The sequence below is a fragment of the Monodelphis domestica genome, chromosome 1 (assembly GCF_027887165.1).
Source record: "Monodelphis domestica isolate mMonDom1 chromosome 1, mMonDom1.pri, whole genome shotgun sequence".
Classification (NCBI taxonomy): Eukaryota; Metazoa; Chordata; class Mammalia; order Didelphimorphia; family Didelphidae; genus Monodelphis; species Monodelphis domestica.
Genome location: NC_077227.1, coordinates 228,406,162 through 228,421,714, shown reverse-complemented (window position 1 = coordinate 228,421,714; position 15,553 = coordinate 228,406,162). Strand labels below are relative to the sequence as shown.

At 38.2% G+C, this 15,553-nt stretch overlaps 1 protein-coding gene across 3 annotated transcripts in view; it reads right to left on the bottom strand.

Annotated features, from left to right (window-relative positions):
* The window catches only part of CCDC88C (coiled-coil domain containing 88C), a 244,952-nt gene that overhangs the window by 98,665 nt on the left and 130,734 nt on the right, over nucleotides 1-15,553 (bottom strand). The gene's annotated exons all lie outside the window — the stretch shown is intronic.

Genomic DNA, 15,553 nt, shown 5'->3' with positions numbered 1-15,553 from the left:
CAAGGACCAAGGAAACCCAGGATCACTCAAGATTCAGTAGCTTCTGCTATAAAGAAGTCCTGGAATACTCTTAAAAGGCAAAAGAAATAAGAGTTATAACCAAGAAAAACTTGCCCTGAATAGCTAAGAATAAGTCATAGGGATTAAAAAAAAAAGGATGCTTAATGGCGTATAAAGGCTGTCAAGCATTTTTTTAAATTAAAATTTCTGAACCAATTAGAACTCTGAAATTAAAATACAAGATTCAAGAGCTTTCTAGAAGAGGATACTTTCAGAGAATCATGGGAAGTATGACAGGATAAAGAGGAGAGTGTGTAGAACCAGGAAAAAATTTACAGGGACAAAAACATGTAAAAGAACAACTCTGTGAACTCTGACCAAAGTGATGTCGAACCACATCTCCAAAGGATTTATGATGATACACCCAAGGTGCAATAGGAGATATACATTTTTGGACATGGCCACGAGGTGGGTTTATTTTTGTTGCTATGCTCATTTGTCACAAGAATTATTTTCCCTCTCTGTATATGGGGTGGGGTTATTCTGGGGAGAAGAGAAAGGAAATAAGCAATAATGTAAAACAAAGAGGGTCACAAAACTTTTTTTTTAAGTACAGAGGATGAAAGAAGAAAGCACAAACACAAGACAATTTTGAAAGTGGTGCTCAGTTTATTATATTTTTTTAAGTAAGTTGAATGAAGATAGTTTCACAGTTTAATACATGGAAATGCTTTATTTTGGAGGTGTTTAAGAATTTTTTTTAAGAAGATGGTGGGTAAAGCATCTGAAATCGCTCAAATGCCATTATAATTTTGGCACTGAAATTCAAGGTGAGGTACTCCAGACCTCTTGACAAAACAAGTCTCCAGAAACTGAGTCATAGGCATTTAATAAATAACACAAAACATCCAGGCTGGAAGGGACTAAGTCATCTAGTTCAATTTCAGCAGCACTCCCTTCTGTGTCATCCCTTAAGATAACCCTTATAGGTGTGGATTATTAGGCAGTAGAATGGATGGAGAGCCAGACTTGGAGGCAGGAAGACCGGAGTTCAAAACCTGTCTCAGACACTTATTAGCTGTGTAACACGGGATAAATTATTTAATCTCCAACTGTAAAATGGGGATAATAATAATAATAGCATTTATCTGACTCAAAGGAGATAACTGTAAAGTGCCTGGCAAATACTACTATTATTGTTCATATAAAATTCTTGGAGAAATGAGTAATCATAGGGATTTTCCCTATCACCTTTTTCTCCCTCAGCCATAATGCCAGATTTTCCAAGTATTTGGCATCTTTTCCCTTTTAGTTCCTGAGTCCTCAATGTCTTCAAATTTGTGTTGCCACCAGCATAGACTTCCCTCTAATCTAATCTAGCCATTCTACTTTAATCAATAGATAATAAACATTTGTATTTATATGTAAGTAATAAATATGACATATAAAACAATAGATTCTAACCTAGTCCAATCTCATCTTTGCTTTCCTGAGTGCATATAAGAACTGCAATGTTAAAAGTTCAGATGTGGGAGATTTGTCATCATGGATAGAGAAAAGAGCTAGCTGTAGAAATCATAAAAGATATTTATTTTCAGTACTGTTCAATTCATTTGCTTCATTAGGGTTTTCTCTTTACATACTCTTAGAATTGACTATCTAAACTAGATCTCTTGCCAAATGCTATTTTTCCCCATCAAAATGCTTGGCAGTTTTAGGAAGAAGGTCTGAGTTCATATTCTACCTCGGACCCCAATTTGCTGTGTAACAAAAGTCAATTTACAGTCTTTCAGCCACAATTTCCACATCTCCCCATGTGGAAACCTCCATCACAGAGGGAGCACCTGATTCAGCAGAGTGGTCAGGATTAAAGGTGATAATATTTGTAAAGTCCTTTGCAAACATCAACCTGTTATGTAAACATCAGTTGGGATGAGATGATTCTGCTCATATTATACCATAATCCTCAGCAAGACACAACTATTGCTATGTGAAGCAAGTTATCAGAGGCACTATCTATACACACTCAATATTCTGACTTAGGGGAACTCCCTGTCTTATCTCCTGTCCTTTTCACTTCCAGCCCAATCCTTGGACTATCAATAGCATGTGGAACTGTTGGGCTTTTCTAGGAAAATCCAAGGGAAGGAGGCTGGAGATCTGGGGCTCCTCTCAGGAAGGAAAGCAAGAAGCCACCACAGACTTTGGGGAATCCACTCTCTTTACAATCCGGTTTTCTTCAGAGTGGTGGAATGTCAGGCTAGGATGATTTCTTAAGATCTTCTCCAGCCACAAAGTTGCATTGTTGTTGTTCATTTGTTTCAGTCAAGTCTGACTCTCTGGGACCTCATTTGGGGTTTTCTTAGCAAGAATACTAGAATGGTTTGCCATTTCTTTCTCCAGCTCATTTTACAGATGAGGAAACTGAGGCCCACAAGGAGACAGGACTTGTCTAGAAGCATCCAGCTAATATATCTGAGATCAAATCTGAACTCAGGTCTTTGTAAATCCAGGTCTGGAACTCCATCCATTGCACCATCGAGTTGCCCCTAGAACTCAAGTACTCTAAGCTCTGTCCTAAGATCAGTGGCATAGAAGCTGTAAAAGCCTTTCCATCTTGTCCAGTGATCCCCTTCCCCATTTTACAGATGAGGAAACGGAAGTTTATGGAGGCAAAAATCACTTGCCTAAAAGGCACAGTTAGTAAGCTTCAGAAGCAAAACTTGAACCTAGGTCTCCTTTCTACTAAATTACGCTATCACATTCAATGACACAGATTCTATCACACTTATTACATTCCTTTTATAAAGCACAAGATAGAATTCTGCACAGTTAGTGTCTAAATTGAGGCAGCAAAGAAGTACGGTGAATAGAGTGTTGGCCTGCAGTAATGATGACAACTTCAAATTCCTCGTTGTGTGGCCCTGGGCAAGTCACTTAACCCTGTTTGCCTCAGTTTCTCATCTGTAAAACAAGCTGGAGAAGGAAATGACAAACCACTCCAGTATCTTTGCCAAGAAAACCCCAAATGAGGTCATGAAGAATTAACACAACTGAAACAATTCAGGAAGACGTGAGTTCAGCTTTGATCTCAGATATTACTGGCTAGGTGATTCTAGACAAGCCTCTTCTCTCTGTTTGCCTCAGTTTCCTCATTGTAAAATGAGCTAGAAAAAGAAATGGTAAACCATGCCCAAAAAAGTATCTAAATTATATTTTACTGTCAGAAAAGCTATAGAATATTTTAAAGAAGATTGTTTAATGAACAGTAAGAAGAGCAGTAAGGGCTAGGCAATTTGGGTTAAGTGACTTGCCTAGGGTCACACCACTACAAAGTGTCTGAGACCAGATTTGAATCTAAGCCCTCCTATCTCCAGGCCTGGCTCTCTATCCTCTGGGGTTCCTAGCTTCCCTGATATCCACTCTTAAAATGGCAGAGATGCCATAAGAATTTTCTTATTGATTGATTGAGTTTTAACCCTGACCTCTTATGTCTTAAAATCAATACTGTGTATTGGTTCAAAGGCGGCGGGGGGGGGGGGGGGGGGGGGGGGGGAATGTTAGTGATTTGCCCAGGGTCACCTAGCTAGAAAGTGTCTGAGGTCAGATTTGAACCCTGGACCTTCCATCTCCAGGCCTGGCTCTCAATTCACTGAGCCACCCAGCTGCACCCCCCCCCCTAAGAACCTTCCCAACTTCCTCTGGCATAATTAAGTTCAGAGGAGAGCTATATCTCAGCTTGGAAGAATTCTGGCTAAACTGACTCACTGACAGGCTCATTCCATTCCCAATATGCTCCTGACACCACAGAACCACAGAGAAAGGATCTCATCTGTCCCAACTCTTTAAGTTATCTGCCCAAATAAGACATGGGCAATGCTGGATGGAGCCCAAGCTTGAGTCTCCTAACTATCCAATCTCAGGCTGCTGCATCCAAGTAGATTTCACGTGTAAAATGGGAATCATGTCACTTGTCTTCTCAGTAGATGGGGAATACTTAGAAACTCCAAAAATAAATTGTAATGTTAAGAATAAATAAAAATATTGAAAAAAATTAAATCTCTTGCTCCAGAGATCACCCCCTCAAAAAAAAAAAAAGACTTTCTGTAAGCAACATTAAAGGCAAAGCTTTAAATCTTATACACAAATTATAAGCTTCATGAGGTCTACTTTTTATTTAAACTTTGGTTCTATGCTGGATTTAAGCAGATAGATTATAAACTCACACATCTGCCTGGAATGAATAGATATCAACAGAACAATGAACCAAGGGGCAAGTAGGTGGCAGTGGCCTGGAGACAAGAAGACCTGGGTTCAAATTTAGACTCAGACACTTCCTAGCTGTATGACCCTGGATAAGTCTTTTAACCCTGATTGCCTATCCATTGCTACTCCTGTCTTAAAATTGATAATAACAATCTTGGCTAAGGTTTAAAAAAAAATAACAAGTGAACAAAGAAGGATACATTTTCACTGTTGCCTTCCTCAACCTTGGTGGGTTATAGGAGTTCATCTATAAGACAATAATAAGGAAACTGGAAAGAGGATAATCTAGAGAATTTCTGTGGTCTCTGCCTCTTGCTCCCCCCAGCCTCACCCACCCCATCCATCCATCCTCCAGGCAAAGCAGAGACAAATAAGGCTGTTTTCAAAGGGAAACAAAAGCTCACATATGACCCAGTAAAATGAATCTGTTCTGCTTTAAGAATCCACAGATAAAGCATACATTACAAAAAGTAATCTTGCATAAACTTAACTAGGAGTTACACCAAGCTGTTGAGCCAGGTCAACAAATATTTATTAAGTATTTAATACTGTCAACCAAAAGTTCAAAAACAATATCCGACCAACAAGCTCCTCCTCCAAGCAAACACAGCTTTTGTCCCCATCTGATTGATTTTAACAATTCCCTACCCTATAATTTTAATCAATTTTGTTTCCAGAGGCAGGGGCTGGCAGAAATTTCCTTTTGAAGCTACCAATAAACACTGCCACATAAATGGACATTAATTGGACTCCTTTCATGATATAAACAACAATTAACATGGATAAATTTTAGTACTGAAATATTTTCTGAAACTGGCCATTTTTGTTTGTTTTAAAAACAACCGGGCCAATGTCTTAAGATGTTATACAGTAAAAATAGATGTGTCCAGGTGAATATTAGATTATTTAAATTCTTGGAAATTTAAAGCACTTTTCTCCAGCTTACTGAGTGCATTTCATAGTGTCATGGAACCTGAGAGATGAAAGGGACTCCAGCAATCATTTAATCCCAGTTCTAGATGGAAGGAACATACAATGTAATGTAAGTGACAAATGGTCATTTCAGATCCTGCTGGAAGACTTTCCTTCAAGAGAGAATCTTTCACTTCTCGGAGAACCCCACATTCCATTTTAGGTTGGCACTGACAGAAAGCTTTTCTTTCCACCAAGGCTGAATTTCTTTCTTGGCAGCTCCCAACTCCCTCTAAACCCTGCCACAAATTTTTCCCTTTGGGGCTAAAATGAGCAAGTCTAATCCCTTTTCCACATGATAGCTCTTCATGTTCAAATCCAGCTTTTATGAACCCCCTGAATTCTCTGTTCTCCAGGTCAAACATCCCAGCCTGCCAAGATAATTTTAGATCCTTATTCTGTTACACAGTATATTAACTATTCCTCCCAGCTTGATGCTTCTGTAAATTGTATATTATGTCTTTATCCAAATTACTGATAAAAATGCTTGCAGCATAGGACCAAGCACTGATGAGGGGCACCCCTCTGGAGACCTCTTACCATGCTGACATGGAACCATTAATGATTCTGCTTGGAGTCTGGGGATCATCCCACCAGTTCTGAATGCATTTAACTACATTATCTTCTCCACATTTCTCCATATAATAAATATGTTGGATCACCGGAATCCAGTACATGTCTCAGTGGTTTGATCTTTATATCAGTTCTTTTGCATTATAAAATAAGACTTTTTTAAAAACTCTAGAGATTGACAACAGGTGAGTATTCACATTCTCTGCAACCTGGTGCCTTCCTACGCATCCAGACTTATCTCATCACTTTGTTCCATGGACTCCGTGTACCACTCAGCTAAAAGCAGAATACTGAAATATTCTCTTCTTGCAACACTCACGCATTTTTCCTATCTCTGCCCACAGTATTCCCTAGGTATAGGCTGGCCACCTTCCTCCTCTCTCTTGACCTGTTCTAGTCCTTCCCAACCATTAAAGCCCAATTCAAATGCTGTCTCCTCCATAAAGATTTTTATGATTTCTTTGCCATTAACAACTTTTCCAGGCTCTTCTACAGCTCTCGGTGAGTATGTCTCTAATATATAACTGAATAACCTCATGTGCTATTGTTGTTGTTCAGTCATTCCCAGCGCTTTGTCACCCCATTTGGTGTTTTCTTGGCAGAGATATGGACTGGTGTGCCACTTTCTTCTCCGGCTCACATTATAGATGAGGAACTGAGGCAAACAGGGCCAAGTGATTGGCCCAGGGTCCCACAGTTAGTGAATTAAGTGTCTAATTTGAGTCTTCCTGACTGTAGGTCTGGCATCCTAGCCACTGCGCCACCTACCTAGCCTGAGAGTTATTTATGTGTCTTAGTTGAGAAAGAATTGTAACCAGAAGGATGGCTATAATAAGAGGTGATAAATTTTTCTTTTGACTCCAGCAACTCATGGAAACTTTTCTCCTGAAATGTGAAGGCATGAAGACTTACATCCATGGGCTAAAGAGCCATACCAGTGACACTATATATGTTTTCATAGATTGAAACTAATTTTTAAAATTATGTCCTATAGGCAGAGGTATGCCAGTAAGCGTTTTTAACAAGTAGCTCTCCACCAAAAAAGGAAGAATGATACACTTTTAAGTTAAATCTGCATTATTAACATTTTATTCATCATTTTCTTAAGTCTATACAAAAAAGAAATCAAACTTTCAATTGTAGTGTTTGCCAGTTTCCAAACTGTAAATGCAAAAGTGAACAATTTCACAACTGGCTTCTGAAAGCTGATACAAGTTGGCTCCAGCACACCCCCATAATGTAGAAGTATGTGGATGAATTTAATAATGTCTGCCACCTATATAGTGCATTATGGTTGGCAAAGCACTTTACATGCCTTATTTCGTATGTATGTATATGTGTACATATACACATGTGCAAATGTATAGGCATCTATAAACACGCACATGATTAATATACATATTTTTTCTGATTATTGCCATATTTGCTCTATGGGGTTATTTAAGACCAATTTTTAAAAATCTCAAGATGGTTTCCCCAACATAACCAATACACACCTGAGCTGCCCATCCCATGAATTAAATGAGTTGGTCTATGTGTAGGGAATACAAATTAGTTTTAAAACTATCAGGTTTTTTGTTGTTTTTAAATCAGCTGCTAGGTGGCTCAGTGCATAAAAAGTCAGGTCAGAGCTAGGAGGTCCTGAGTTCAAATCTAAATTCAGGTACTTCCTAGCTGTGTGACCCCAGGCAAGTCACATAACCTCAATTTTCTACCCCTTATTGCCTTGGAACTAAAACTAAATATCCATTCTAAGACAAATTTAAAAAAAAAATCATAGACATCCACATATTTAGAGCAGGAAGACACCACAGAGGTCACCTAGTTGAACCTTTTCATTTTACAAACTGGAAAACTGAAATTCAAAAAGATTAATTGACTTAGCGGACAATGTGTGAAAATGGATTTAAACCCAGGTCCTCCCAATTCCAGGCCTGGGTCTCTATCTATCAGACTACCTGGTTGCCTCCTTTTGCCTCTTTCTGTAGCCCTAGCACTTAACCCAGTGCCAGGCACGGAACAGGTGCTTACTCTATGTTTAATGACTGATCGATTGGTTGGTTGGCTGTTGTGAGGATCAAATGAGATAACATATTTAGAGCTTTGAAAACAAAAAGCTCAACGCAAATGATAGCTACTAATGAGGGAATTTCCACCTAAAGGAGTTTTCTTTACCAATTACTAGCCCAGTCATTTTCAGATTTATGAGATGTCAACATTAGTGAAGAAGAGACTTCAAAAAAGTTTGAAGACCCCTCCCCCAAGTTATCATCTCTCTTATTTTGTAGATGAGGCCTAGAAAGAATCAATAATTGTCAGAGGACAAAAAGCTTCCAGTACAGTGCCCCCTTTAAAATATATGCCATTAGGAAATTTGTTATAACAAGTAATTGGTAATAAATAAAAATAAAATATACCCCATTAGTCATCGTAAAACACAGTTAATTAAGACACTAAATTTTCACTACACAGTCAAGTGGTTCCAACCTAAATGCAATGATTTTAAATATCTATGTCCTTGGTCATGCCCATTAGCACAAATAGCTTACCATGGGTATATGTATAAATATTGTTTGTGTTTTATGTGTATACACAGATATATAGATATCTGTGTTTACATGAATAAACAATGAAAAGAATGATTCTATTTTTATCCATTTAATATAGTCAACCATGGGTAGTTGGGGGAGAGAGAGAGGAAGAGAGGGAGAGGGAGGGAGAGATAGAAAGAGAGAGAGGGGGGGAGAGAGGAAGAAAGGAAGGAAGGAAGACAGAAAGGAGGAGGAGGGAGGGAGGGAGGGAGGGAGGGAGGGAGGAAGGAAGGAAGGAAGGAAGGAAGGAAGGAAGGAAGGAAGGAAGGAAGGAAGGAAGGAAGGAAGGAAGGAAGGAAGGAAGGAAGGAAGGAAGGAAGGAAGGAAGGAAGGAAGGAAGGAAGGAAGGAAGGGAGGAAGGAAGGAAGGAAGGAAGGGAGGAAGGAAGGGAGGGAGGGAGGAAGGAAGGAAGGAAGGGAGGAAGGAAGGAAGGGAGGAAGGGAGGAAGGGAGGGAGGAGGAAGGGAGGAAGGAAGGAAGGAAGGAAGGAAGGAAGGAAGGAAGGAAGGAAGGAAGGAAGGAAGGAAGGAAGGAAGGAAGGAAGGAAGGAAGGAGGGAGGGAGGGAGGGAGGGAGGGAGGATGGAGGGAGGGAAGGAGGGACGGGGGGGGAAGAGAGAGAGAGAGAGAGAGAGAGAGAGAGAGAGAGAGAGAGAGAGAGAGAGAGAGAGAGAGAGAGAGAGAGAGAGAGAGAGAGAGAGAGAGAGAGAGAGAGAGAGAGAGAGAGTTATTTTTTCCATTCCTTTGAACACAGATATGCCGGGATTTCAACTAAATCCCATCGGTATTTCCTGAAGGAACAATCCTGCAGCTGGTATGTCCTTGCTGGGGGCGGCTGTTTAAATGTGTCACCCAGGTCTGTGCAGCAGTCTAGATTTCAAGTTATACATGACATTCCCCAGAGAAGGCTACCAGGCATAATTTTACCCAAAATTTCTTGTAGCAGCCATTTAACTCTGACATGACATGGAATTCTTCTATTCTAATGGGCTACTTCTGTTGCCTTTAGCTGTTTTGAAAAGTGTTTCCAAATTATATATTTAATTATATTATTCCCTTATGACTTCCCTAGTCTATCTCTCTAACACTTTCCTTTAGTAGGGTCAAAGTAGTGAAGGTGGTAAGAATGTGTTTTTAAAAATAAACTACTAATTAATTGCTTGTAGCTTTAACTAAATGGGTCCTAAAAAAAAAGACATTTTTAAAAAGTTGACTTTTGATAAGAAAAAATACTTAATTCCTCAGTAAAGTGATTTTAATAAATATAAGACAAGATTAGCATAAGAATTTAATTAAAAAAAACCCATTCCAATTTTTAAAATGCTTTGCAAACCTTAAAAAAAGAAAATAGATCCTAGTAGACCCAAACAGTCTTCGTTCTCAGGACAGAAGGATGCAGAGTTCCTAGCTCCCTTGGCTAGGAATCCTTCTAGAACATGTCAGGCTGCCGAGACCAGCGTGAGCAAATAAATACGATACACATTCCTCTGTGGAGTCAGACTGAAAGACACACATCAGGGCACTGTGATTTTCCAATCTGCTACAGTCAGTCAAGTCTCCTAGTCTTTGGATGGGACAGTATTTTTCAGTCTTGTTTAATTCATGACACACTTGGAATATTTCCCTGCTTCTCCCACTATCCCTCCTATCTCCTCTGTAGGATGCTTTCCAAAAGTCAACTACTCCCTCCTTTCCTCCCAAAGGACAGAATCCAAAACTTAAGAGGCAGAAGGAAACAGAGGAAGAGTCTAGTCCAACCAGTCCCTCAAGTCTCTACAAACATCCCAACAAGGTGCCATTAAGCATTTGTCTGAAGCTTTCCAATGAGAGGGAGCCCACTGACTCCTGAGGCAGCCCCCTGCACATTTTATCTTCCATCTAGCCTAAATCAGCTGCTCTGAACTCCCACCCACTGTTTCTAGTTCTATGTTCTGGAGCCAAGCAGAACAAGTCTAATCTCTCTTCCATATGACAGCACTTCATATAAATAACTTAATAACTTCAAATAACTTAAAACAGCTATCATGTTCCCCCTAAATCTTCACTTCTCCAAGATAAACTTTTCCTAGTTCCTTTGATAATCCTCTAGTCTTCTCACTATCCTAGTTGCCTTCTTCTAAATTTGCTCCAGCAAGTCTTTCTTAAAATATGGTGCCCAATATAGGATCATATTTTGTCCAAGGATCTGATCAGATATTTTCTTTTTTTAAAAATTCTTTGTTTTAGGAGTTGGCTAGGTTGGCAGAATATAGAGGGAATGTAGGCAAGAGAGAAACAAATACTTTTTAAAAAACATGATACTCAGTCTCCTACTTCCTTAAAGAGGTAGGAACGATAAATATGGAAATATTGTACATATTCAGACTTTTTAACAGATTGGTTAGTTTTATTGAAATCTTTCCCCTTTTTTATTCTTTATTTTAAGGTATGGCTTTCAGGGAATGGCAAAGGAAGTTATAGATTGGAAAAGTTAGGTGATATTCTTTTTTTAAATGGTGTCAAGAACTGAACAAAATATATTCCAAGTATGGTCTGGCCAAGATATAAAGCATCAGAACTATTATTACCTCCTGTGTTCTGGGTACTCTGCCTCTCTAAATGCAGAATGAGACAGCATTTGCTATTTTTTCTCCTTTGGCTGCCACCTCACACTATTAACATCTATTGACTTTTTTATACAATAAAATAATCAGATTTTTGTCCACATAAACAACAGTTGTTTAGTCAGACTTCTGTTGTATAATAATAGAATAGGGTTTTTGAACCCAAGTGTATAAACCTGTACATGTATTTATATTAAATTTTGATCTTATTTCATTTGGATAATGATCACTTTAGCCTGGGCCTTTTTAAATTACATTAGGAATATTAAACTTTGGGTCGATTAATTTTGTTTTTAAACATTTATTTACTATTTCGATATAATTGGTTTCCCTTGTGATCTTATGCATATTACGAATTTAAAGGCATGATTTTAAGAAGGAATCTATAGTTTTCATCAGTTTCCTAAAACGGATCATAATACCAAAAAAAAGCCAAGAAACTCTCTAAACTGGGTCATCCACCATATAGGTTACTCTTAAAAATTTTTTTTGATCAGCTCAGAGACAAGGATACTGTCTGAGGAGTCTCAATCTCTTCATCTATAAAACAAGGATATTTACAATATTTCATATGACTATTGGGGAAAAGTATTTTGTACATCTAAAAATGTCATATTAAGCTACTTAAATATAAATTGACTTCTCTGAGCAATGATTAATGAGGAAGATAATAACTCGAAAAATATAGACAGAGATGACTTTCTGTAAGATCCTTCATGAAGTTCCAAATCCCCATAATTACACTCTTATCTAGCCCCAGGGGGCTTATTCATTTTTGTTTCATGGACTCCTCCAGCAGTCTAGTAAAGCCTATGGACTTGTTCTGAGAATAATGTTCTTAAAAGCATAAAGTACATAGTATTCCAAAGGAAACCAATTATATCAAAATACAGTTATCCAAATTTTTAAAAAAATTTTATGATGCCAGGGAAGGGGGAAGGGAAGTGGTGGAAAAAATCATGAATTATTTAACCATAGAAAAATACTCTAAATAAATAAATATATAAATTTAAATTTAAAATTTTTTTTAAGTTTTCTGATACCAAATTAACTCCTGAACTAGACTAATTACTCTTATCTTGTACATAGATTTAGCATTAAAGTCTTTTTCAAGTGCTTTGTTGAAATCTGAGTATGCTACATCTATGACATTTTACGTTCAACTAAGATTATCCTGCCAAGAACAAGAAAGGCTTTTTAAGTTTAGGACGACCAGTTTTTGACAAAGACATGCTATCTCTCAGAAATCACTGTTTCCCGCTTTCTAAGTGCCCATGAACCATTCCTTGGATGTGTTCTATTTATTGTTAACAAAATTCCAGAAGTCAGACTTGCTGGTCTACAATTCATAGATTCCACTTTCTCTCCTCCCCTTCCCCCTCCCCCCCCAAATTAGTACAGTATTAGCCCTATTGTAGCCTTGATATCTCTCCCATTCTCTATAGTCCCAGCAACAACCACTCTGATTGGTTGGAGTAAAGAAATATAGAGGAATCTCCGTACCAGAGGACGTTAATGATCTAGGCCTATAGACTTGAACTCACTGAGGACAACTGAATTAACTATCTGACCATTTTCCTAATTATTTTGGGTTTTCATTTCTTGTTAATATTTGAAACCGAAGCAAATTAAGTTGAGGCCATGAGCCTTCTTATAGGTGTCTGTTCTATCATTATCCTATTCTATCCAAGCAGTGGTCCTTTCCCTTCTTCAATCTTCCTCTTCCCTCCCACACAAATTTTAAAATGATTAAAAAAAAAAAGAAACAAGCTGTTTGTTGGCCTTAGTATTTTTTTGCCAAGCTCATCTCATTCTGAGGTTTAGAATACCTAACACTTTCTCCAAGACCCTTCTATTAGTTCTCAATTAGTTATCCTTGCTTCCATCCGAGTCTGTCCATGAGACTGTAGCAAAATGAAGAGAGCCAGTGTCAAAGTCAGACCTTACGTTTTGACAGATACTCCCTGAGTAGCCCAGAAAAACCACTTCATTACTCAGTGTTCTAGCCAGCTCTCAAAATACTACCTTGGAGAAAAGGTACAGACTTGTACTGGCAGAGGAATTTCCTCACCTTGAAGTCATCTCTACCCATAAAAACACGGATCTAAGCCTTATCCCTATCCCCGGTGAGTTCCTTTTATATCTGTATCAATTGCTTTAAGCAGCTCAGCTTATTCCTCACCAGAATCATTTCTTCTTGGGAATTCAGGATCTCATTTCTGAGCTCTTTCCATCTAGTTCCTCTCATTTGTGTTGCCCTGAGGGAATCAGATAAATTAATTCATGCTAAGCTGTTTATTAAAGCTCAACCTCATTATCTCTCCCAGGAACATTTGCATTTTAAACTGTAACCATGTTATAATTCAAAATAATAAAGCTCTAATGATAGGATTTCAGGAACCATTAGCAGGGCATAAGAGATATTTTGGGGATAGTGGTTTCCCTCCCCAAAAGACACCATGCATATTATTATATAGTGCTGAGCAGAAAGTACTGGATTTGAAATCAGAATACAGGAGTTTTAAGTTTTGGTTTTGTCATGAGGCTTATCATCTTGACTAGCCTCTCTCTTTTTTAAAAAACCCTTACTGTGTGTTTTTAAATCGAGATGAAGTATCAGTTCCAATGTAGAAGAGTGGTATAGGCTATACAATTGAGGTTAAATGACTTGCCCAGGGTCACACAACTAGGAAGAATCTGAGGCCAGATTTGAACCCAAACCTCTCATGTCCAGGCCTGGCTCTCTATACTGAGCCACTTGGCTGCCCCTTGATTAGGTTCTTAACCTATCTGAGTTAACTCATCAGTAAAACAGATAAAAATACTTATGCTATCAATATTCAAGATTGTTAAGAGGAAAATATTCTGTAAACGTTAAAGTACTATTTAAATATTGGCTATTATATATCCATCCCAAATAGGGAAACTTAAATCTAAGAGAGAAAACAGAAATTGGATCTTTAATTGGGTAGGGGTCATGTGTATGGAGCCAAAGAGTGAAGTAATGATTGGGGGAGGGGGGTGAGTTTCACAAATGTATTAATATTTTACTAAAGACATTCATCTGGGTCATTTCCCGATTGACCTTACTTAGGCTATCATTTCATTTGGGTCAAGAAAACATTCAAAAGAAGAATTCTTACATTAAACATAAAAATAAAAAGTTCACCTATATTAAAGTACATTAAAGTCAGTAAATTTATGAATTTGGATATGGTTACTGTCAGAAACCTATAACAACCTCTCATTCCAGTATGTGTTCTACCAGACTGTTCTTGCTATCTGAAGAGTTGGTCAAGGTGGTTGGCCACCTGGTATAATGTATGTGGACTACTCAAGATGACCCTGAATCAGCTGGAGGTAGGGTCAATGCTTCCAATGAACCACCACCACAAAAACCTTTCTTTGACCCATGCAGAAATTCAAAAAGACATTAATAATCGCCAGAGACAGCAGACCACTTCCAAAACAAAGATGGGTGGGGACCCTTCTTTATCCTCAGCTCTCAAAGAGGTAACAGTTTAGCAACTTATAATGGCTCTCCTATAGCAGGGTTTGAGTGAGTTACGGTGTCACTAGCATTCCTGAGAAGAGACAAATTTTCCTCGCTGCCCTCTGCAATAACAGAGTTTCCACAACCATTTGATGAAGGACCCTGGGGCTTATCTGCAGAAAGTGAAGATATATCAGCTTCTTTCTCTACCAAGAACACTCAACCCAGTCAAATGATCTTATCTGTTGTTACCCACATCATCACAGCAGGATTCGGCATTCTGACAGGAGGAAATTAAGGGCTGTTTCCCAGGTCCATATTCATTTAACTGAAAAGATTTTGTGAGTAAATGAAGCAAGACACTATGAGGTTATTTCTTGGAAAATCAAAGAACAAGAACCCTGCTGGTCAAACTCTTTTATGTCAAATGTACTTCTTGCCCAAATTTAATTTGATTCCCATTTTCTGAACTCTCCATCTACCTTCAAGGAGATAGAAAAGAACTATGATGTTTCTAGCTACCTCCTATCTTTCTCATTTAAGGAAAAGTAGAAAAAAAGACCCTCCACAAGAATTCCAAATCTAATCCAATTCACTTTACAAAGGAAGAAAACTGAGGTCCAGAGAGGAATAGTCTACTTGCCCAAGGTAATAGAACTAGGAAGAGACAGAACCTCAGGGTTTTGTTTTGTTTTTTATTTTTTCTATTTAGTCCACTCTTCATCCTAGTTTTCATTCTCCTTGTGTTCTTAGTACATTACTATAACAATTTTTTTCATTGTATGATTCTTCTCAGCTATAAATTCAACTTATTCAAGTAGAGAAAGACATTGCAAAGTGATGGGTAAGGTGAAATCATATATATACACCCCTTAAGGCTCAGCTCCAATACCACTTTTAAAAAATGAACTTTGGTATTATTTCTATTCCTTCCAGAAGCAACCTCTCCCTCTCTTCCAAATTCTTGTGTACTTTTATCCCTCTCAACAATTATCATCTTAATATCTGTTTGTCTTTATTAGTCTCTTAAAATATGAGCTCCAGCAGGCAGAGATCAT